Genomic DNA, 26,049 nt, shown 5'->3' on the forward strand with positions numbered 1-26,049 from the left:
CCAGAAAGCACCTATTAGGGCAACCAGAAGTCATGATATGCATATATAATAGATATTTTTGTAGTCGTTCTCCAAATTCAGAATGATTCCAAAGAGACCTCAAAGGGAATATTATATAATTGAATGCAGTTGAAATGAAATTATTAACAAACAAAAAGACAATCCTGAAACCGAAACTGAATTTCATGTTTCAAACAAACACCTCAAAAAATAAATGCCAAAGAAGAAAGCCCAGAACAAAATCTAAATATACAAACATTCATAACAAAACTTTCTCCTAAAGGCTTGAACTTTGGACATGTCTGTCAGGCTTCCAATGATATTGGAAATGAAAATACCAGAGTAGTCTGGGACATGAATATCATGGTAAGGCAACCAACTCATGGTTTCATATCCATGTCAATAAACCAAGCATTAGAATGTAGAATCTCTATGTTAGGAGTTCATCTGAGCATCTCAAATTCATGTTTTCTGTGCACTTAAATCAGAGAAGGAGATGGATTTGATGGAGCAATAGACTAAAGTGGAGATTAGAATGTAACAGTTTAAGATGGGAAATATGGAATACTAGATAAATTTTGGAATGGTCCAAAAAGTCAACATATAAATAATTTGACCATTGCATCTAAAACTAGAATATGATTCGATGAATTGTAGAGTCAACTTAAAAGTTGGAACCTCCAGGCATCTTGTGAACCACACCTTGTGGCTGACCCAAAACTCATAGGCCTTACAACATCTAGGATCTGTGAACTCCATCCATCCATTTTTCAGCCTGCTGAATCCAAACACAGGGTCACGGGGGTCTGCTGGAGCCAATCCCAGCCAACACAGGGCAGGAACCAATCCTGGGCAGGGTGCCAACCCACCACAGGACACACACACACACCAAGCACATACTAGGGCCAATTTAGAACATTAGAACAATCTAGACGAGAACAGGCCATTCAGCCCAACAAAGCTCGCCAGTCCTATCCACTTGTTTCCTCCAAGAAAACATCAAGTCGAGTTTTGAAAGTCCCTAACGTCTTACTGTCTACCACACTACTTGGTAGCTTATTCCAAGTGTCTATCGTTCTTTGTGTAAAGAAAAAGTTCCTAATGTTTGTGCGAAATTTACCCTTAACAAGTTTCCAACTGTGTCCCCGTGTTCTTGATGAACTCATTTTAAAATACAAGTCTCAATCCACTGTGCTAATTCCCTTCATAATTTTAAACACTTCAATCATGTCACCTCTTAATCTTCTTTTGCTTAAACTGTAGCCTGGAGACCAAAACTGCACACAGTACTCAAGATGAGGCCTCACCAGTGCATTATAAAGGTTGAGCATAACCTCCTTGGACTTGTACTCCACAGATCGTGCTATATAACCTAACATTCTGTTTGCCTTCTTAATGGCTTCTGGACACTGTTTGGGAAGTTGATAGCTTGGTGTCCACTATGACTCCTAAATCCTTCTCATAAGGTGTACTCTCGATTTTCGACCGCCCATTGTGTATTCAAACCTAATATTTTTACTTCCTATGTGTAATACTTTACATTTACTGACATTAAATTTCATCTGCCACAAATCTGCCCAAGCCTGTATGCTATCCAAGTCCTTCTGTAATGATATAACGGATTCCAAATTATCTGCTAATCCACCTATCTTGGTATCATCTGCAAACAACCAGCTTGTTACTTATATTCCTATCTAAATCATTTATATATATTAAAAATAGCAGCGGCCCTAGCACTGACCCCTGTGGAACACCACTCTTAACATCGCCAGTTCTGATGAGGTTCCTCGCACCATCACCCTCTGCTTCCTGTGTCTGAGCCAATTCTGCACCCATCTAAAAACATCACCCTGAATTCCCACTTCTTTTAACTTGATGCCCAACCTCTCATGTGGCACCTTATCAAATGCTTTCTGAAAGTCCAGATAAATAATATCATAAGCTCCACTTTGATCGTATCCTTTTGTTGCCTCCTCATAGAATTCCAACATGTTAGTAAAACACGACCTCCCCCTTCTGAACCCATGCTGACTGTTCAGAATAACTCCTGTCCTTGTCATGTGTTGCTCAATCTTATCCTTAATAATTCCTTCCATTAATTTTCCTGTGATGCTTGTTAAGCTTACTGGCCTATAGTTGCTTGGATCTGCCCTGTCACCCTTTTTATATAATGGGATGATATTTGCCATTTTCCAGTCCTTTGGAATCTCTCCAGTGCACAGTGACTTCCTAAAAATATGTGTCAAGGGTTTATATATGTACTCACTAGCCTCCTTAAGAACACGAGGATAAATATTATCTGGGCCTGGTGATTTGTTTGATTTCATCTTATTTAATCTGAGCAGCACTTCTCCCTCTACAATTTCCAAATCCCTCAGTACCTCCTTAGTAGTTGTTTACCTCTGGCAGGTTATCCACTTGCTCACTTGTAAACACCTCAGAAAAATGTAAGTTTAGGGCATCTGCTATTTCATTGTCTGTATCTTTTAATTCCCTTTACTATTCCTGATGAACTTGACCTCCTCCTTAACTGTTCTTTTACTACTAAAATACTGAAAGAATCTCTTGGGGTCTTCTTTCGCCTTATCTGCTATATTCCTCTCCAACTGTCTTTTAGCCTCTCTGATATCCTTCTTAATGGTTGCCCTCATGTTCTCATACGCTACGGTTCTCTTTGCAGTCATTAGTCTTATATGCCTTATACAGCAGTTTTTCCTTTGCAACTTCTTTTTAAATCTTTATTAATCCATCGTGGAGTTTTTTAGTTTCCTATTACTTCCAAATTTAGGTATGTATCTGTCCTGCATTACATGTAAAACATTTTAAACCTGTTCCACTGCTCCTCGACTGTCTCCACATTTAAAAGCTTATCCCAGTCTATCCTACTTAGACTTTGTCGCATCTGCTCAAAATTAGCCCTACTAAAGTTCAACTTAACAATTTTAGTCTTTGCATCTGTACTCTTACAAAATACTGAGAATTGTATTACATTATGGTCACTTGACCCTAGTGGTTCAATCACCTCTACACCCTCAATTCTATCCTGATTATTACAGAATACTAAATCCAGATAGGCTTCACCCCTTGTTGGTGCTTTAACATGCTGTGTTAAAAACAGTCGCTGATTACTTCTAAAACTCCTGCTCTTGTGCTCCTCCATCTGTAAGGTTATCCCAGTTAATATTTGGATAATTAAAGTCCCCATGACTATAATATCCCCTGTAAACTTGCCTTTTGATATTACTAAAAGATGTGTGTTGAAATTACTGTCTGAATTGGGTGGTCTATAACACACTCCTAAAATGAGACCTTTTCCCTAATATTTTCCAGGCGAAGCCACATGTCCTCACTAAGATGGGGCTCATCATCCAACTGAAGATGACTTACATTTAATTCCTGTTTGGCATAAACAGCAACCCCACCTCCTTTTCTGTTCTGTCTATCCTTCCTAAAAAATGTGTATCCCTCTATGTTACACTCATCCCCATCTTTGTTATTTAGCCAGGTTTCCGTTATTGCTATAATATCATAATTGTGCTCTGCTACATACAACTCCAACTTTACCTTATTTTTGATACTTCTAGCATTAAGGCAAGCTATTTTTAATGTGTTAATCCTTCTATCTTTACGTGTTTGCTTAAAATTTACATTACTATGCATTTTTATTTCTACACCATTGTTTGTTCTTCCATGTATAGATCTAAATCTGGCCTGTCCTAAACTCCCTGCCCCCCATTCCCTAGTTTAAACAATCCTCGACTAGCCTACACATACGCCTCCCCAATACATTGGTGCCCCTCCGGTTCAGATGTAACCCGTCACGGCGGAACAGGTCCCATCTGTTCCAAAAGGAGTCCCAATGCCCCATAAACCTATACCCTTCTACCCTGCACCAAGATTTGAGCCACGCGTTAAGCCTTCTAATCTCCTCAATCTTACCTGGACTGGCGTGGCACAGGCAGAACTTCGGAGAAGACTACCTTGTCAGTTCTGCTCCTCAGCTTGGTACCTAACTCTTTGAATTTGGATCGCAGAACTGACAGACTACCCTTATGTATGTCATTTGTTCCAACGTGGACAATGACAACTGGATCCACCCCGCTCTGGCCAAGAGCCTATCCACCCTTCCAGGAGGTCTCCCACCTGTGCTCCCGGAAGGCAACACACCGTCGAGACTCTCTCTCTGGAGCACACCTGCGCTTCAATCCCCTAATGATTGAGTCCCCAACTATCACTACCTCTCTCTTTTGGGAACTGGTTTTGAGGTGGCCCGTTGGGGCTCCTCAACCCTGCCTACCACCTCAGAATTATCAGAGTCACCGTCCAGCTCCGCCAGGACATGATAACGTTAGACACTTCTAATTCTGGGGTTGATGCCCCCGGACAGTGTGCACCCTTTACCTTACGCCTTGTGACCGTGACCCACCTATTCCTACCTGTCTGGTCTGGAATCTCCTCCCGCCACCTTAGGGGTGCACACTATCTCTAAAGGACACCTGGGCCAAGTCCGCCAATTCTCTATTACAACGCAGGTCAGCCAACTCCTCCTCCAGTTCAGCGACCCTGAGCTCGAGGTGCTGGATCAGCTGGCATCTCTTGCAGATGTAGCCCTCATAGACAACTGGCTCTTCCAAACCATCATCTAAAAGTCCAACATCCAACAGGACTTGCATTGCACTGGCCTCATTATTAAAATTTGATTTGGGATTACTAAGCTGCCTTAACTATATTTTTTTTTTCTTAAAATTAAATTTCTTCTTCTTTCAGCTGCTCCTTAACTTAAATGGTAACACTAAGATCTGCTACAGATATTTTACACCTTTTCCCCTTAAGCTCCTGTACTGTTCTCCCTCTCAGCTGCCTGCTATTTGCCTTTCTATGAGGTTAACTTTACTTTTTCTGTCTCTTCTAACTTTGCTCTCTTCTTACTTATAAGCTCTTCACTCGCACTGTTTGTATTCCCCCGTATTAATGAACCAATACGCTGTCGCCCACTTAACTGTTCTGCCTCTGGACCGCTAAGGACTGTTTAATCTAAAATAAACAAATAAATAAAACTTTACTACCTTATTTGCTCCTACTGCTCCTTGTGCCTGATGGTGTCTTAACGCAGGCCGCTTACCTGCGCACTACTGAGTTTCTACCTTTTACTGCTTTGAAGTCAGCCGCGGCCTTTTTTCTTTTCCTTTAAACTAAGGAATCGCTGTTACGACGACGCGGTTATTTATTTACAAATGCCGATATCAGTTACTGCTGCTTTCTATCCTGCCTCCTCGATGCTAATTCAAATACAGATAACAAGAAAAGAACAAGTACAAATAACTTTTCCAAGTGCACTTCCAAACACCCAGCTACTTTTGCTCTTGTGCGGGCGAAAAAAGCAAAAACCCTTCTAAAGGGAAAAAGCTTTAAAATTCCCACACGGTTCCTTAGCGGCAACCAAAACCCAAGTTTCTATAGAGCAAAATGTATTTTTTAATTTAAATCTCACGCCACAGAACAAACCAACAACTCTCAACAGACTCTAGCGTTTGCAAAGCACACGTGACCTCACCAATCCACCTAACCTGCATGTCTTTGGATTGTGGGAGGAAACCAGAGCGCCTGGAGGAAACCCATGCAGACACGGGGAGAACATGCAAACTCCACGCAGGGAGGACCCAGGAAGGAAACCCGGGTCTCCTAACTGCGAGGCAGCAGCGCTACCACTGCGCCACTGTGCCGCCAGATCTGTGAACTGTTTAGAGATATTCCTGTTGTCTTTTGGTTTTCCCAAGCTAGTCTGCATGTATCACATAGGCTGAAATATACTCTTCTAGACTGCAGATGAAACCAAGGCTAGTTCTAACAGTGGAGGTTTAAACCCAAACAAACACTTAAACAGACATTATGACAGAACAGTTATAAAAGATTTTGTGGGAAAATTCTTCTAATGGTAGCTCAGTTGCACCTTTACTGCAAGAATAACTGTACTATTTTGAGAAGAGAGGAGGCCAGTAATTACTTTCTAAGCCCACTTAATCATAAGCAGGGCCACATGGGGGATGAAGCCTAACTTAACAAGCATCAAGCACAAGGCAGGAACAATCCCCTGATCAATGCATCAGACCATCACAGAATGAACACAATCACACACCACAATAGAACAAAATTGGCATTGCTAATCCACTTAAACTGTATGTCTTTGGGACCCAGAGGAAACCCACACATGGGGAGAACATGCAAACTTCATGCCGAAGGAAATAGAGTGCAAACCCTGGTGTCTTTATGGCAAGCACTGCCACTGTGCTACTGTCCCACAATTCACCCTTGTATGTCAGAACAAAAACCAAGCCATGAAGTCCCTAGAAGTCTCTGTAGACCACTGTGATCCTGTTGTCGTGAGACATAGATTAGGGCAAGAGTATAAAACCATTTTGAAAGCTTTAAGTGTTCCCAGGAACACAGTGGCCTCAATAATTGTGAAATATAAGAAGGTTGGAATGACCAACACTCTTCCTAGAATGGGCAGTCCGGCCAAACTGAGTAGCCAGGCAAGAAGGGCATTGGTTAATGAGGTGCCCAATAACCAACCAATAGTCACTGTAACAGAGCTTCAGTTGTCCTCTGCTGAGATGGGAAAACCTGTTGGAAAGACACCATCCCTGTAGCACTCCATCAATCAGGCGTTTATGATAGAGTTACTTACTCTCGTGGCACCTAAAGGAATCTGAGATCATGAGGGGAAAAGATTCTAAAGTTTGATTAGACAAAAATTTTACTCTTTTGGCAGAACTCTAATCACTATGTCTGGCTAAGACTGTTGATCACCTGTCTAATACCAGCCGTACATTGAATTGGTTTCAGAGAGGCGTTGGGATAAGTTTCTCACTGTCCATTAGTGTCTCATCCAAAGCCCAGACTTAAAACCCATATAACATTTGTGGAATGACCTAAACATGTCAGCTTGTAATTGATTTGTAATTTCAATACAGGAATATCTACCTTGTTTATTGACAACAAGCTTTCCCACGCAGCTCTGCCCACGTAGTAGTGAAACAGGACAAACTTTAAAAATCAATAAAAAAAAAAAACAGTAATCATTTGTATTGAGAAGAATTAATACTGATAAATTGTGTATCCAAGGGCCTCTTGATATACAATATTTTTGGTTTTGCTATCAGGGTCAAGAATGTAGCTATGATCTCTGTGCCAAAAATGTAAAAAGTTGGCAAAGTATCTCTGGCCAAGTGGAAGGTAGGTATGCTCCAACGTCAAACGTTGCCACTGTATCTCATCGTGTTCAACTCTGATGGGAGAGCGTCTTCCACATGGGGAGAAGAGCACCTGGTTGTGATATCTCAACCAATGAGTAGGCACTCCTTAAAACACATGTAGCTGTGATCTCTCTGTAAAAAACATCAAACGTTACTCGTTCACAATCTCTAGATGATAATGTCTGTTGAACAAACAGGTATCACTAGCAAAACTCTCCAACATGTGGGAAAGGTAAAGCGACTTGAACAGAGGCTGGGTGTGAGTGAGGAGGGCACCACCCGGCTCCGCACTCCTGACGTCACATTTCCCCCTCCCCTTGGCTAGCAGCCTGTTTCTCGGATTTGCGCAAATAAAAAAGTGCTGCAACCGAACTATGATACTTAGAGCGATAACAGAAGTAGCAAAATCAACCGGAATGTTCAAGCAAATTATAGAAAAAAACCTGATCTAAATCCATTAAATAGTTCTTTTGTGAAAAGCAGACAGACATACAGAAGCTGGACTTTATATATAGAGATGTAATGACTGTGAAAGACTGGAGATTTAAAACATCAGTAATCTTAGCTGAAGTACTTATGATCCACTGTTCACTGTGTCACACACGTGCGCATGGGAGGCAGTCAACGGGCATGACTAAATGTGTTGATGTGCTGGACCATGGGTTGGCAGTGTACACTAATGCCTTTTTCTCTTCCTCTACAGATCCTCAGAAGGAAAGCCTACCTAACCTCATTTCTACTTTCAGCACAGACCTCCCATCCAATTCTATTCCAGTCCTCCTTCTGGGTGCAGCACAACAGACATGCCTCTTCCTGCCTGCTGTCTATAAATATAGAGACTATTCCTCTGTATATGAATCAATCACATTTGGACTCAGTCTCAAATACTAATCATTTCTTGTAATTTTTTTTTCTTGTTTTCCCAAAGTGCAAAATTTTCAAAAATAAGTGTTAGATCCATCCATCCATCCATCTTCCAACCCGCTGAATCCGAATACAGGGTCACGGGGGTCTGCTGGAGCCAATCCCAGCCAACACGGCAGGAACCAATCCTGGGCAGGGTGCCAACCCACCGCAGGACACACACAAACACACTAGGGCCAATGTAGAATCGCCAATCCACCTAACCTGCATGTCTTTGGATTGTGGGAGGAAACCAGAGCGCCCAGAGGAAACCCACGCAGACACAGGGAGGACCCGGGAAGTGAACCCGGGTCTCCTAATTGCGAGGCAGCAGCGCTACCACTGCACCACCGTGCCGCCCAAGTGTTAGATCCTCAAACCTTTTAATTGTCTTTGTTCTTGTCTTGTTACAACTGCCAGGTTTTGATCTAGCCAGATGGTTTCACATTAAGGTAAATCAAATACATAAATCAATTTATTGTGATCCTGTCCATGCACAAGTATAAAGTTTATTTTGAGCCGTGGCGCTACATGCAAGACAGTAGTTGTGTTGACAGGACTATGCTTATGTTTACCTAAACATAAGAATCAAAAGAACCATGCCCGAGTATCAAGTAAAGTGGTAGTAAAATAAAGCAGCTAATGTATGTGTGTTTTGGGGTTAACACCATGTTTTTTTGTGGCATTGAGAGCAGTGGGGTGTTAAAGAACCTAACCTCTTGGGTGAACAAGTTGTTACAAAATGTTGGAGAATTGTCATCCCATTACTGTGTATTAATGTTTAGCTCAAAATAATATATTTTTTACAACTTTTATTTGCTGAGTCTCCATCATTTATATTGTTGAGGAGTCTATAGTAGTACATTATTCTGTCTCATTTCCTACATCATTAACAAGAGTCATCAGAACACTGTTGTTAATTAGTCAGAGCTTAAGAAACACACATTGTCTTCAATTTACTGTTGATGGTGGCTATTGTATCAGCAAAATTAGAAAATATTTGTTACTACTTGACTTTTATTACAAAATGATTCCCCTGATTTCAGTGTTCTCTGTGATAAACCCTTTAAATAGTGCTGAAGCCAGAGATGAAAAATGAATTCACCAATTAGCTTGAATTGAAGTTCATCTAAGGAAAGCTGATCCTTTAGTAGTGTGGTGTGTCCCTTGTGAATGATAAAAACTGAAAAACATATCTACTGTACAGGAATTCCTAATCCGACTTCTTGAAAAGAGATGTAGCTGTTGAAGCTACAATTTAATTAAAGTTCGACTACTGGAAACGGAAAAATCAACAAAAAATGAAATAAATATATTTTTTGAAAACCAAAAAGAAAAGAATATTAACTTAGAGCTTTTTTGAACAAGTACAGCTCAGCTTCTGCCTGTTTACCAGATAAAGAAAACCTGAACTGCCTTGCTAATATGTATGCCACAGTGTAGTAACTGAGGAAAAGGGATTGTTTATTACCCAAAAGATAAGAAGTATAATTAATTTATATGAATAATGTTAACAAATCACCTTATAAATTACTATCATTTCTTTTATTAAAAGATTAGATTGTGTCAAATGGTCTTATTTAAATGTATTCAACAGAAAGTCACATTAACAGCATACTGTATGTGCAGTCATTTCATTTAATGATAAATGTTGTGCTTATATCGTGCCAAAAAAAAAGTATTTACTCCTTTGAAGTTTTCACATTATTTTGTAGTACAACATTGAATCACAGTAGATTTAAATTGGCTTTTGGCACTGATCAACAGAAAAAGACTTTTTAATGTCAACGTGAAAACAGAGCTCTGCAAAGTGGTCTAAATTAATTTATTGCACTGCATTGTGCTAGGCTACAGCTCACTAACTGTTACTTATTTTAGAATTAAATTAAACAAACATTCAGGAAAGGAGAAGGCATTTGTATAGAGCTAGACAAAAATGCAAACATAATTCTAAGTGAAATGTAGCATTTAGAAGATATTTCGATAAAACAGTTCATTAGTATACAAATTATAGTTAAAGAAATAGGCTCACAATGAATCTCCATTCAAATATCCTTGTAGTAATACCATAATGAGTAAGATATGAGACAGTACTGTCTAACCATGTCAGTTTAGTCTGCAGGTATCATTGTTTTTAAATGATTTTCTTGTCATTAAAGGTTTTGGAGACAATTTTGCTTTTAATTTGCCACCACCCTTAACTGTCAGGTTCTGTGGGTATTTGAAAGATGCTTCTTGCATTTTTGCCTTCTCTAAAAATTATTTTTACAGAACATTTGTTCTGTATATATTTTGGTATACACATGTGTAACATATGACATTATCCATGTTGTAAAAAAATGAGACTCTCTACATGCGTGTGGCAGTGATATCTCAGAAATTACTAAAGGTAGTGATTTAAAATGTGAGACTTTTTCAGGAACACTGTTCACAATGCAGAGCAAAAATTGCTAAAACAGGCATATCTGAACCCTGGGTGCAGTGCAGAGAAGGTTTGTGCAAAGTAATCATATCCAGAGATAGTTAAAGTCAACTGAACATTGCTAAAGTGATTCATTAGAGAACTGATAGAACATGGCAAGTTTAGATTGGCACAAACAAGAACAGGCCATTCAGCTCAACAAAGCTTGCCAGTCCTATCCACTGAATTCTTCCAAAATAACATCAAATCTAGTTTTGAAAGTCCCTAGAGTTCAACTGTCTAACTAACTATTTGGTAACTTATTACATGTGTCTATGGTTCTATGTGTGAAGAAAAACTACCCCATGTTTGTGCGAAATGTACCCTTAACAAGTTTAGAAATGTGTCCATGTGTTCATTTTAAAGTAACAGTCTTGATCCAGTGTACCAATTCCCTTCATAATTTCTCTACATGCGTGTGGCAGTGATATCTCAGAAATTACTAAAGGTAGTAAATTAAATTGTGAGACATTTTTCCAGGAACACTGTTCACAATGCAGAGCAATATTGCTAAAACAGGCATATCTGAACCCTGGGTGCAGTGCAGAGAAGGTTTGTGCAAAGTAATCATATCCAGAGATAGTTAAAGTCAACTGAACATTGCTAAAGTGATTCATTAGAGAACTGATAGAACATGGCAAGTTTAGATTGGCACAAACAAGAACAGGCCATTCAGCTCAACAAAGCTTGCCAGTCCTATCCACTGAATTCTTCCAAAATAACATCAAATCTAGTTTTGAAAGTCCCTAGAGTTCAACTGTCTAACTATTTGGTAACTTATTACATGTGTACTGTCTAACTAACTATTTGGTAACTTATTACATGTGTCTATGGTTCTATGTGTGAAGAAAAACTACCCCATGTTTGTGCGAAATGTACCCTTAACAAGTTTAGAAATGTGTCCATGTGTTCATTTTAAAGTAACAGTCTTGATCCAGTGTACCAATTCCCTTCATAATTTCAAACACTTCAATCATGTCTCCTCCTAATCTGCAAATGCTTATCTCTTTTAATTTTTCTTCATAACTCATCCCCTGGAGTCAGCCTAGTTGCTCTTCTATGGACTTCTTCTAGTTCTGCTATGGCCTTTTTGTAACCTAGAGACCAATACTATACATAGTACTTCAGGTGAGGTCTAATCAGTGCGGTATAAAACTTGAGAATAACCTCCTTGAACTTGTACTCCACATATTGTGCTATATAACCTAACATTCTGTTAGCCTACTTAATGGCTTCTGAATACTATCTGGTATTTGATAGTGATGAGTCCACTACAACTCCTAAATCCTTCTCATAAGATGTACATTGATTTTTCAGACCTCCCATTGTATATTTGACCATCGCATTTTTGCTTCCTACATCACCTTAGCTTAATAGCGTAACTGACAAAAAGGATGTAAAGGCTATTCAAGTTTCCTTACACAACAGATCCACCAAGATAGCTAACAGCCACAAGTATGTACGACAACCTGATAAAACATATTATGGCTCACACACAAATCAGTTCAATACAAGCCTCCTTCTATATGTTAATAGTCAATAAATATAAAAACAATAATAAATTTAAAAATTTAAAAACAATAAATTTAAAAACAGCTGTGTTGAAAACAAAAAGAAAAAAAAAAATCACCATTTCAGAGATTACATTTTGGTAACAATGATGTCTTAAATTAACTGCAAATGAAATCCTTACATATCTATATATTTGCTTCCTTATTTTCAATAGAGATTTTGTAAGTTGTCTGGGTAAAAGATTTGGTTAAAGATGAATTGACAAAATCACTGAGCACATGCAGAGAATTCCTGGACTGATGATGAAGTAGGATTTCTCCTCAGAACTCATAAACCCATTAACTTATCTCGCAAATGAAAAAGAATGTCTAAGTGTATCTATAGTGTGTGGCAGCAATGCCTCAGAAAATATTAAAATCCAACGATCCATCCATTTTCCAACCTGCTGAATCCGAACACAGGGTCATGGGGGTCTGCTGGAGCCAATCCCAGCCAACACAGGGCACAAGGCAGGAACCCGGGCAGGGTGCCAACCCACCGCAGGGCACACAGAAACTCACCCACACACCAAGCACACATCACCACTTACAATTTTTTTAAGTATAATCCAGAGGTTTATTTTCTTAAAGATTACCATCAACTGAAGTTTTTATTTTCCTCTCTTCATTGCCAACTTGCCGTTTTACAATTAGAATGTTAATTAACCTTAACTTTTGTGATTATAATGTTAACAAAAATTGAAATTGCTCTGTTGTACAGTACTTTTAACTTAATTTATATTTTATAAATATAAATGATGTAATCTGCATGTTTGTTGTAAAGTTGTTACATGGCTCTGATCTTGTATTCAGTATTGAAGAATTATCTATAAATACATATCCAGCTCTGTGGCAGTACAATCAAGTAGTTAGAGAGTCCACTTCTAAGTACCTGAGACATACATTCACGCTTGGCCACTGTCTATATGTGGTTTGTACATTATTTTTCTATGTAAATTGACCTGGTATGGATGAGTATAAATATGTGTACACTGCTATGCCCCAAATTTATTTTGCCATGCACTAAGTCCTGGATAACTGCAATAGAGCTTGTAAAATAAAGGGGCAGTGCATAAAAGTTTAAATATTATTTTTTTTATTATTATATTCTAGGACATTGTAATGCTTACTTATGTTTCATCTCTCAGTTTCAGAAAAATAATTAGTACAGTACAATGAAGCAATATACTGTATAAATTGTTTTCTCTTTTCATTTATAAAAATAAAATATTTTTCACAATTCAGTTAAGATTAGACATTTACAAAGACTGTTTGCTTTCTTGTGCACATTATTGTCATCAAAGTCATTCTGTGCTTTTATGGTATTCAAATTCATATTCAAATATTTATTCAATTTAATTATCAAAAGCTATTAACCATGCTTACTTGAAATAGGAGACACCCTTCACATTGAAGAAAAAAAATTGTAGGTTCAGATTCGCAAAATTTTCAGTTTTATTACTGGGCAGCACTTGCATAAACCTTTGGTGTCTGGAATGAAACAAATATCTCTGAAAATATTGTGACATTACTCACTACAGAAAGAAGATGTAGCATTGCCTGTACTTTATATGGCCTTATCTATGTATCCTTATGCAGTAGTGGATTAGAATACTTTGAGAATCTGCTATCATTGCAAATGATACCTTAACTCAGCTAGTTACTGTTACTACAAAACAACCATATCATTATACTAAAAAAATCTAGCATTTAATATATGATACACATAAGGAATCAAGAGCACCAGAGACTTGAATCTTGATAATGTATGCATCTTTTGAACAACTTTAAATATATTCTCATATAAATACATTTTGTCAGTTACATGCAAGTCAGACTTCTTTACCACAAACCACATAACTCTGTCTCTTATCATTCCTTTTTATTTACTACAAAGATATTATTTCAAAATATATTATAGACAAAGAAATAATGTTAAAAATATACTTGCTATTCCTCATTAACACAAATATAAATACACTTGAAACATCAAGAACAGAATGACAAAAAATGAATGGAAATTAACCCTTAGATTATATACAATCTGCTTCAGTCAATGACAGACATTGTTCACTTCATTTCAAATGTATACACTGAGCACATCTCTCTATCTGATGACATGGATTGCCAAAACTCTATTTAGGATTACACCTCTGACTGAAGGTTTCAAATTCACTCAGTCCCTGACCATGTGTTTTGGTTGTGTACTTAACTCACGCTATATTTGTCTACTGTCTTAACAAATGTATCAAATACCTACAGGCTTACCTTTGATTTTCACTCTTTACAGTATATGGCTATTACAGAGTAATGATTTATGGTAAAGAAACTAGTAAGATACTGGTAATAAAACAGCTAACCAAAAAAAAAATACAATAAAATGTAAATGTTTGATGCAGACACAGAGAGGTTCATGGTTTGTTCCTCTGATTCAGATGTACCTGTATAACTGAGATGCCATAAATCGGAGGCGTGACCACGGGGGGGTTGGGTTGGGGTGGGCACTGCCCCCAGAGACAAGCCGTGCCCACCCTGCGAAATGCTCTGTCTATCCAATGAAAACTCTGGAGAAGAATAACATTTGATTTTCACAGTTCACTTTGCCGCACATTTTGCAGGACATTTTGAACCTGTTGACCGCATTCTTTAATTAAAACAGCATATACGATCCATTCTTCTTTTATTTTCTGGTTGGTAGCACCAAAGGCTATGCATAGGTGGCTTATTAAAAGGCAGACATCTTCAACCTCTGTCCCTCCGCGGGCTGCTAGCTCCATGGTTGAGCCCAGCACAGCTGCTACCAACACGCAACAAAGCGCACCCACGTCGGGAACTGAAACTCCAAAAGATGTAGATAAGCCTACACTATCCTCCAGTTCTGCGCCCGTGTTGGGTACTCCAAACCTCTGCCTTCAACAAAATATACAGTCCGGTCTGCCTGACTTAAATATGCATATAGCCCATCCCAGCCAATTTTAATTAATTATCCCAAGCGCGCATTCGGAAAGACACTCAGATGTTTTAGTGCAAGCTGGTATCAGTCTCGACCATGGCTTGAATATTCTGTTGTCCGTGATGCCAGCCTTTGCTTTGCCTGCCGAAAAATCTAGTGTTTCCAATTCGGACCGCGAGGACATATTCACCAATCACGGCTACACTAATTGGAAAAAAGCTCTAGAAAAAGACGTTGGCGGCTTCCACAAACACGCGTCTAGTATCCCGCACGTCAGAGCCATGTCTGCATGGCAAGAGTATCGGCGCTGGGCAGAGATGGGTGAAAACATAGTTCAACTACTGGGTTCAAACCAGATACAAAAGAACAGATATTATGTGAAAAGCACTGTGGAGGCCGTTCAGTTCCTTGCAGTCAATGAACTGGCTCTGCGTGGTTACGATCACGAAGGTGGGGAGGAGGGACTTTTCCTTAAGTTCTTTGATTACAAACTTGCAGAAATTGTAAAATACATCCCAGACAACGCAAAATACACATCCAATGTAATTCAAAATTAAATAATTGAGACTCTTGCCAAAATGGTGGTAAAATATATCAGGACCAAATATGAAAAAGTTGACTCTCCTGGATTTTGCATTAAAAGTGATGGTACCAGGGATCACTGTAACATTGAGAATTTGTCTGTAGTGATTAGATTTGTCCAGAACTCCATTCTTGAAGAACACCTGATTGGCTTAATTCAACTGAATCAGCTTGATGCTGAATATATTTGTAACCAAATTCTGTCACATCTCTCTGAGTTAGGTTACAGCCCAGACAATTTAGTGTGTCAGTGTTTTGATGGTACTTCTGTCATGTCTGGGGCAAGGGGTGGTGTCCAGGCTTTGTTACAAAACAAAGTTGGTAAGTATATTCCATATGTACACTGCTACAACCACCAGCTCCATTTAGCAGTGATACATGCAATGGAATCAGAACCTCTGGCTAAGAGGTTCTTTGACTGGTCAAATTCATTGAACACATTTTGTCACAGACATTATGTTTCACACACATACAATATACCCACACTGGCAAGACTCCTAGAAATATGATGGACCAGTCATTATGATGTCCATTGTCAACAATGAGGAAGCTATAAGGGGCTTCTCTCATAGGTGGCAGAGGCTGACACTGCCCCTTTTGACATTTGCATAGAGGCATGTGGTCTTTTGACCCAATTAAAAAAGCAGAATTTCTTCAATACAGGAAAATTCCTCCTTCGTGTGCTTGGTGTGCTGAAACCAGCCAATGCAATTCTACAGGCACATGCTGTGGATTTGTGCACTGCTGGGGAGGTGGTGACAGCTTCACTGGCCACACTGACGGAGATGAGATGCGTCTCATTCAGGTAGGAGCATTTCTCTCAGTGTGAAAGTAGGTCTACCAATTCGCTCAAAAGGAAATGGAAAGTTAATTCACAGCTTGATGATAGTATTGTCGTGTCTACACTTGGGCATGGTGACTCTGATGAACAAATTGCTCCTAATCAGACTTTTAAAAGGGCTATGTTCAGCATTCTTGATAGGGCTATTGTGGAAATGGAGACAGGAATATGTCAGAGAAGTGTTGAATTATTGAGGGCCACATCGCTTCTTCTGCCAAAATCAGAATTATTTCTTGATCATTCTCTCCTGAAACCTCTTCAGGCACTTGCAGGTACAGAGCAAAACAGCATGAGCTTGCAAAATGAAATTGCTGTGGCAAAAGTAATGTTGATTAATAAACTGCCAGCTGATGCTAATCTCTCTGAAGCATGCAAAAGCACTCAGCAGTACAAAGAGGCCTTTCCTATGATGCATTCGCTATATGTCACAGCACTCATCATTGGTGTGTCTTCAACTGCATGCGAAAGCTCTTTCTCTACTTTGAACTGCATTCTCACTCCACTCCGCCGAACAATGCTGCATTCAAGGAAGAGAAATTTAGTCATTCTGGCACATGAGAAAAACATCACAGAAAATCTAGACATGAATGAATTTATTTCAGAATTTGCCAAGAGTAACTGCAGACTGGTCCTGTAGATAATATCCAGGTTAAACACTGGAAACTGATATCCTATAGCCTCCCTAATGACTACAATGAGCCACGTTTCTGTTCTTGCTCTCATATGTTGTATACATTTGACTTTATTGATATTTAACTTGTATATGCAGTTCTATATTTGTTCACAAAAATAATACAAGTTCTATTGCCTCTGTTAATTTTATTGAACAATAGGTTATGATTTATGCCACAATTTTTGCTTTTATGTTATATAAAACTATGTTTTTATTATTATTTGACCCCCTTACAAAAATGGGGATGGATGGATGGATGGATGGATATTTTTTGCCCCCCCCCCAGACAAGCCAAATGCCCACCCACACATGATGTTCTGGTCACACCTCTGCCACAAATGATGATGCACTCTCTGTCTTAGAATGTTTTTTCCGTGGTTTCATTTGTTTACCGTACCGCAACCATATTAGTAATCCAATGGATCAATTTCAATGTCGCTCACATTTCAGTGCTGTTAATCATGATATAGTATTATTCACACTAGAGAGCATCTTGGATATCTCTGGCACTGATCTACAGTAGCTTAACTGACCTACCTTACTGACTTAACTGACAAGAAAGCATTTCTCAGTCTGGCAACATCCAGCCCAGTTTTATGCCAGTCAAACAAGTATATGAGTTCCTCAGGGTTCTGTTCTTTGCCCTCTGCTATATGTCTTAGCCATATTTGAGTAGCTTTGGGTGATCATCTTTACTTAGATGCTACACCAGATTTATTTCAGTGTTAAAAGTGGATATTCAGAGATCTCTCTACTTATGACTGCCTTAAAAATCAGTGATGAATTTAGCACAACTCTTGTATATTAAACTGAACAAAATAGAAATTCCATTATTTTGCAATAAAACTTATCTTAAGTCATTGTAATTGTTGATATTATCTGACCTTTTGTCTTATGCAAGGAAAGTTATGGTCAATTTTTCAACTAACAAAAATCACATTAATAAAGTTTTGTTACTTCCACATCCACAACATGTCTCCTGCCAGTCTGTTACTGTTTCAAGGTTATACTGAGTGACTTATCCAGACTTTCATTAATGGCTTCTGTAACTCTGAGATGGCAGATGTTTTTCATAATATACTATCTTAGCTCCAGCTATCTCAAAACTTTTCTGTACATATCTTCACCTATTTAGCCTTTAACAAATTCTTGTGTCTGCAATTAAAAAAAAACTTTTGCTTATCATGTAAAACTGTAAAAGGCATTGCAATGTAAAATATTAGTAAACTTGTGCCTTGTTGATGTTCTCATTCTTGTTATGAGCCAATCTAACTTATGCTTTATAGAAGATATAGTCTTCAACATTATTGTACCAAGAATCTGGAATGACCTTAGCAATGTAATCAGGAATTTTGTTGCAAAGAATTCTGCAGAACAAGGTTGATGCTCCTTTCTTCCTTTAGATTAAAAAAAAAAAAGTTGGTCATTACTGTTATTGTTATCATAGTAATGCAAATTTCAGCAAAAATCTATTTTATGGTCAATTGATCACTGGTTTAATATACATTTATGATTCTGAGTTCTCTGTACAATTATGAATTAGGTCTTATAAAATCAAAAAGGATAAAAATGAATGTTTACATTTTTCTTTCTCTGACATTTCATTTAGTTGATGCATCCTTGACTTCTTTTAGCTTATACAATATATGTGATATGACTTATCCTCTATAGCCATCGTCCTAGGTTCCTTTAGTCATTGTGGTAATAATTTGAATGAGGCATATTACACTTCTGTTTATCGAGAAGGGTCTGGCTGCAGATCTCCAGCAGTAGACCACCCTGTGGCTGCCCCAGCCACAGGACCTTGTGTCATCGCCCTGTACCAAGACACTTCAGACCTCCAGCCACAGGCTCCTAAATGACTTCACAGGGTCCTGTGACTAGGGCAGCCACAGAGGGATCTGCTGCTAGAGGTCTGCAGCCAGACTCTGTTGGGTGTTTCTCAGGTACTCAAGGCTAGCAGAGAGATATCAAACTTCCAGTGTATATGACTAAAACCACTAATTACTTTGCTATTGGATACTTATAATAACAAGATATTGTGTTGAAATTGTCTAGGGGGGCATAGAAAAAAGCACAAGATACCATTTTGTGCCTAGGCTGCTTGTGCTATTCTTAAGTGTATACACAATAATTATTACAGTGAATGTGTTACAAAAGCAGCCATTCTCTTGTTACTGAGTAGTTAGGCTATGATTTCTGACTATATACAATGAATGCTTCCCAGTCATTAAATGATGACATGAAGAATAGTTTAAGAACTTTGCCCTGACACTTAACACTAATTGAGTAAATTAACTGTTAATTTCTATTTAAAATTAAGTCATAAAGTTCCATAAATATAAAAGGATCCTTGCTGTAAAACGTTTGCATTCAAATTAAAATCAACAACCAAAATGAAAATCATTAACTAGCATGCCTTTGCCTCAATTATCACTATTTTACTATTTAAACATTTTATTTAGATTTATACTTAAATCTTGCATGTAAAAACTAGCAAGACATGTTACTTGTGTGCCAGTAGGTGAGAAGATTAACAGAGGTTTGATATAAGTTACAACAAAAAATAAAAAAAAAAACAAGACTAGTTTAAAATTGACTTTATTTTTAATCCTCAGCAAATGCTGAGCATCCAACTTATCATGGCAGTGTTACTTGACACAAGTGAATTCTAAATTATTGAAGCAGCTCATTATTGTATCTGGTTCCTTAATTCCAAGGAGCACTGTGATAAAATCTTTTTTCAACTGAATTAACACTACATTTACAAGTCCCTAATCATATCAAACGAAAACAATAGAATTTTTCTGTGTTAAAAATGTGGTTGCCAAGATACTTTTTCCACAAGCTGAAACTAATTTAACCCCAAAGCTTACAGATATTCCCAGATGTTTCATAAATTCTGAATGAACATGCTGATAAATGGTTTTATTTTATTAATACAGTATCACACTTTGCATGGTGGTGTCAAGAAGGATTTAAATATGTAAATATGTTAACCTGACTGAATTTTGTCTAGAAGAACAACAATTCTAAAATTAAACTAAATCAAAGTTTATCTTGGTCAGGGATCCTAGGACCTAGTCTTGGAACCAGACCTGTGAATAAAGTTCACCAGCAAAGTCCTGGTAGTGAGAAGTACAAGACTCGCATTGTACTGTTAGGTTTAGCTAATTAAATGCATACATTAATTGGATGGACTCAGACTTACTAGAATTTGGTTACTGAAATTGGCTGTTGAGGTTAAAAAAATTAAATTTTTGTGGTGGAAAATGAAGGAATGTTTTGTAGGGGAAATTCTGGCCTAAAAATGATTAGCATCACCACCACCCAAAGCATTGGTGCCAGAACCATACTATTCAACGAGTGTAGCCAATCTCTTCTGCCGTATCTTTCCCAAGAAAACACCCTGGATTAGTGTGGAGATACTTTAAATTTCTAGCTAGGCAGCATAAATTTGCAGTTGGGAATGTAGGTGATAGGGTCACCTCAGTGCAATAGGGAGTTTTAAACAGAGAGACTTTGACAGTTGTTTTTGGAAAGACACTTGCTAATATACAATCTTTTGGTCTGTTTAGGAAAATTGGTTTGGGTGCTCAAAACAGTATTGCCTACTGACTGCATAGTCTTAATGAAGACATCAGTGTTCTTCAGATGAATGAAAATACCTGGCAAGGTTATTATATTTTTTCTTTTTTATATTAGTTTTTATTTCTATATTTTTCATGACTTTATTTGGAAATTCAGTTTAGCTTTAGTTTTTCTTCATTGTATGTTTTTAGTTTTAATTTAGTTTTTATTTAACAAAGACATTTCTATTTTATTTTTATATCTTATTCGTTTCAGTTTTACTTTTAGTAAATATGGTATTGTTATAAAGCTACTATGGAGTTTAGTTTTGTGTCACAATCAGACAGAACTGTACACTTAACAGGTTTGGATAAAATATGAATTTAATGTTAGTGGAAGGTTACTAAACTACATGGTTTACTATCTGGTTTTGTTTTTGTCTGATTAAAACAAGCATAATGAAAACCAGATACTGAATATGAACAATTTTATACAATTTTGTGATTTTTAAAATATTTTCTACGTCATTTGCTGAACAAATGTACACTGACTGTTGGCACTTTCCATCTTTTCTTTTTCTTCCCCAGAATGAGCCAATTTGTAATGAAAATTAGATGAATTTCAAGGTTTGAGGTTTTTTTTACTCTAAATGACTAAGCACACAACATATCCTACTCCATGACAATGTACTTAAAATGAATGCCTTCAATATTGCATTCAAAAATCTCCCATACTGGGCTTTTTTATTTTTTACCAGCCATACTGATCTTTGATTCCATCTCCGGCGCCTACAATTTATAGACAGAATTGTGCCACCTGCAGGCCTGAAAAGATATCAAAAATCAGAAAATAGATTTTACTGTGTTCTGGCAGGTGTGATCATGAAAATCATGGGGGCTTAGCAAAAACAGGGCTTTTAGGTTTAGTGCAGACCCCACTTAGCTCTATTGAGGGAAACAAAGAAAAAATAGCATGTAGTGTCAAGGTTTGGGGCAGTGACACTTGAATAGTCCATGCAAAGGAACATCCATCCATCCATCCATTATCTGACCCGTTATATCCAAACTACAGGGTCACAAGGGTCTGCTGGAGTCAATCCCATCCAACACAGGGCGCAAGGCAGGAAACAAACCCTGGGCAGGGCACCAGCCCACCACAGGCAAAGGAACAGTAAATCCTTAATGAGTAGAGTAAGAGTAGGTAGTAGGAGTATGGATGCCAACAAAACAACAGAGACATTATCTAAGTTTAGGAACAATATATACATTTTCTAAACCTGTTTATCCAGAGCAGAAGTGCAGGAAACCTGGAGTCTACCCAGCAGGTTTGGATGTAAGGCAGGAAAAATCCCTGGTATGCAATACAGTATGTATGATATAGCTGATGTTAAGAACAAAATGAATATGATATTTCAACAATCTATTTTGAGAGAGAGAAAAAAATTGAAAACAAGGGGACAAATATTTTAAAACATAATCTTGGTGCTTTGATTATTCTCACAATATCAGGTATTCTGAACTGTGAATGTACCCCAAAAAAGATAAATTAATAAATATAGAATACATACAAAAACACATTAGTATATTTAGTTTTTCATCAGTTGGCAGACTCTCGTCACCTACCTACCTGTAGTTCAGTAGAGACATTGCCAACTCAGGAATTTTACAAGTACAAGGTTTGTATTGCTTCATTTTTAAATGACATTTTTAAAGCAGAAGTGATTGGTCAGCAACACTATTCTGATCTTGTCTCTCGATCGGTGCCATTTTATTTTTAAAAAGGAATTCTCCTGTGTGAAGTGGCAGGTGAATCATTCTTAACAAAACGCAGACACCTTAGCAATAAACTGAAATGCTATTCACTTGTGATTTTTCTGTCCATATGGTAAAGATTTTGTTGATCAGCACATCCTGACTTCAGGCATTTGAATTACATCTTGATATACAACAAGCACAAAGAAAGGTGGCAGCTCATCATAACGGATGTTAAACTCATATGCAGCCTGGAATTTGGCTTAGTGTGTGCTGCGGTTTAATAGTTGCTTGTATATACCATATCTTGGGCTCAGTTAGAATTATAGCTAACATGCTGTCATTAATGTACAGACTGAAATTCTGTAAGGGATTATCTGTAATACTTACAGTATCTCTTGAGCCCTGGAGATCTAGTGAACTGCAGCTTTAAAAGTTACCGAGCAAAATCATCGCCATGGTATGCTTCACTGACACTTGAACCAGAATCTATCATGCTATCACTATCAGCTCCTGAAGAACTTTCATAGTTTTAACACAGTAAATTGCTTTCTATTTCACACACTTTACGTGACCATGTTCAGCTTGCTGTGCCACTGCAAATGCTGTGTGAACACTTGCCCTCTGTCACCAGCCACTGTTCACTGAATGAATAGATATGGGTAGCTTGTGGTGGATTACTTTCTGTTTTACAGTGAAAAGGGTTAAAGATTAACAGCAAGAATATTTACTCAAAAATGAAAACTAAACATATTTTTAGTAAATTATTATTTTATTAGTTAGTCTTTCCAGCCACTTTAATAGTTTTGTTTAGTTTTAGTCTTTCATTTCAGTTTTATTAACTATTTTATTTTGGTTTACGAAAATGTTTTTTTAATAATACCTTCAGTTTTGATTTTAGTTTTTGTTCATTATAATAACCTTGATACCTGGACAGGTAAGGTAAAATTGTAGTGCCATAACATTGTCAATCCCACTTAATTAGATTTTCTTATGTTCATACAAATAACATATATTCCACATGTAACTACAGTATCATTCCCCAACAGCCCACAAACAAGCAAACTTAAAAACACAGAACTGGAGATTCATCATATTCACATAGTTCATGAGAATGATTACTTTTATGAAATCAGTCTTGATTGACCTGCTCCCTAACACTAGTAGTCTAACTTCATTTCAGTCACCTAATGATACGGTTCTGTCACATGACTCCCATTTATAGTCTAAAGTAGAGCAGGTGATCTTACAAGTTTATTTTATGGCTTACTTTTGACTCCCTTTTCTTTACCCTGTTTTGCATGTGTATGTGTTTTTGTGTAAGCCAACTATGTGTGATGAATCCATGTTTTTATTTATTTATTTTTATTTATTTTTTATTAATTTTATTACAATCCATACAAGCAATCAAGTTTTTACAAAGAGAAAAATTAACTTAAGAACAGATCGATCCCCACCCCTGAGAGAGAGAGCAAGCCAAACGGCATTAAATTTAAGGCTTGTAGACATACCTAAATTAATTAATTCTCTGTGCTTTATGAACTTATTTTAAAATATTACTGATTAGATCCTGCCATGTTTTGAAAAAAGTCTGTACGGATCCTCTAACTGAGTATTTGATTTTTTCCAACTTCAAATAATATAGCACTTCGGTTTCCTACTGACTTAAAAGAGGAGAGTTTCGGTTCTTCCAGTTTATGAGAATAAGTCTGCGTGCCAAAAGTGTAGTGAATGCAATCACAATTTGTTTGTCTTTCTCTGCTTTAAACCCATCTGGAAGAACACCAAACACCGTTGTTAATGGGTTAGGAGGGATTATGAGTCCAAGGCTGTCTGAAAGGTAATTAAAAATGTTTGTCGAGAATAATGTTAATTTGGTGCAGGACCAAAACATGTGACCTAGTGAGGCTGGGACTTGGTTGCAACGTTCACAGGTTGGATCATGCCCTGGAAACATTTTGAGAGTTTTAGTCGAGACAGATGTGCTCGATATATAATTTTGAGTTGTATAATTGTATGCTTTGCGCATATGGAGCTCGAGTGAATTCTCTGCATTGCTACTTTCCACTCCTTTTCTGATATATTAATTGAAAGATCTTTTTCCCAGTGTCCTCTTGGATCTTTGAAAGGGAGGGATTGTACAATGATTTTATATATTGTAGAGATGGAGTCTAAGTCATTGAGATTGAGCAATATTTTTTCCAGCATGAATGAGGGTGCAAGATGAGGAAAATCTGGAAGGTTTTGTTTAACAAAGTTTCTGATTTGAAGATAGTGAAAGAAATGTGTAGCTGGAATGTTAAATTTGGAATGTAATTGTTCATAGGATGCAAAGACGTTATCTATATAAAGATCTCTAAGCAAGTTAATTCCAAATTTTTTCCAGATATTAAAAACTGCATATGTTTGTGAAGGTTGAAAGAGGTGGTTCTCTTGCAGAGGTGACACAGACAGAAGCTTCTCCGTCTTAAAATGCTTTTTACATTGGTTCCAGATTCTAAGTGAGTGGAGCACAACTGAGTTATTTGTATATTGCCGATAACATGTGTTTATTGGAGCACAGAGCAAGGAATACAAAGAAGTACTGCAGGATTTTACTTCTATTGCGGACTAAGCCTGTGTATGTTCTTCTATTTGTGTCCAGGTTCTTATCGCCTGTATATTTGCTGCCCAGTAATAAAACTGGAAGTTAGGTAGAGCCATGCCGCCTTCTGCCTTTTGTCTTTGTAAGGTCGCTCTTTTGATGCGTGGATGTTTTGAATTCCAAATAAATTAGGTTATTGTCGAATCTAATTGCCTAAAAAATTATTTATTAATGTATATTGGGGTGTTTTGAAATAAAAAAAGGAGTTTAGGAAGAATATTCATCTTAACAGTGTTAATTCTTCCAGCTAGTGTGAGATGAAGGGATGACCATCTATGCAAGTCTTGTTTCATTTTTTCCATGCCGACGGTGAAATTTTGTTGATATAGAGCTTTATGTTTACTTGTAATGTTTACCCCGAGGTATTTAAACTATTCCGCAATGATAAAAGGTAGGGTATCTAATCTAATATTATATGCTTGAGAGTTCACTGGAAAGAGTACACTTTTATTCAGATTAATTCTGAGACCAGAGATCTTTTGAAATTCTGTGAGTGCAGGCACAGAATTTTCTGGGTCCGATATATACAGTACCATGTCATCTGCATATAATGAGATTTTCTGTTCCAGTCCTTCTCTGCTAATCCACTTTATCTGATCAGTATTTCAACAATGTATTGCCAGTGGTTCAATGGCAATCGCAAACAGCAGCGGAGACAAGGGGAATCCTTGTCTAGTGCCACGTTCTAGTTTAAAGTAGTCTGAGCTGAATCCATGTTTTTAAAACTTCCTTATCAAATTTGTTTCATTTTTGGAATCTTGGATGTTTATTTTAATTGATTTATTATTTTTATTGTATCTCTGGTGACATCTTCTTGTGTTTTGTATATTTGCGCCCTAATTTGTAGCTAATTCCGCATGGCTGT

The 26,049-nt window shown here is 37.5% G+C and overlaps 1 protein-coding gene across 1 annotated transcript in view; it reads right to left on the reverse strand.

Moving 5' to 3' along the window:
• Positions 1 to 26,049, reverse strand: part of LOC120529518 (adenylate cyclase type 1-like) — a 557,890-nt gene that overhangs the window by 60,613 nt on the left and 471,228 nt on the right. The gene's annotated exons all lie outside the window — the stretch shown is intronic.

The sequence above is a fragment of the Polypterus senegalus genome, chromosome 5 (assembly GCF_016835505.1).
Source record: "Polypterus senegalus isolate Bchr_013 chromosome 5, ASM1683550v1, whole genome shotgun sequence".
Taxonomy (NCBI): Eukaryota; Metazoa; Chordata; class Cladistia; order Polypteriformes; family Polypteridae; genus Polypterus; species Polypterus senegalus.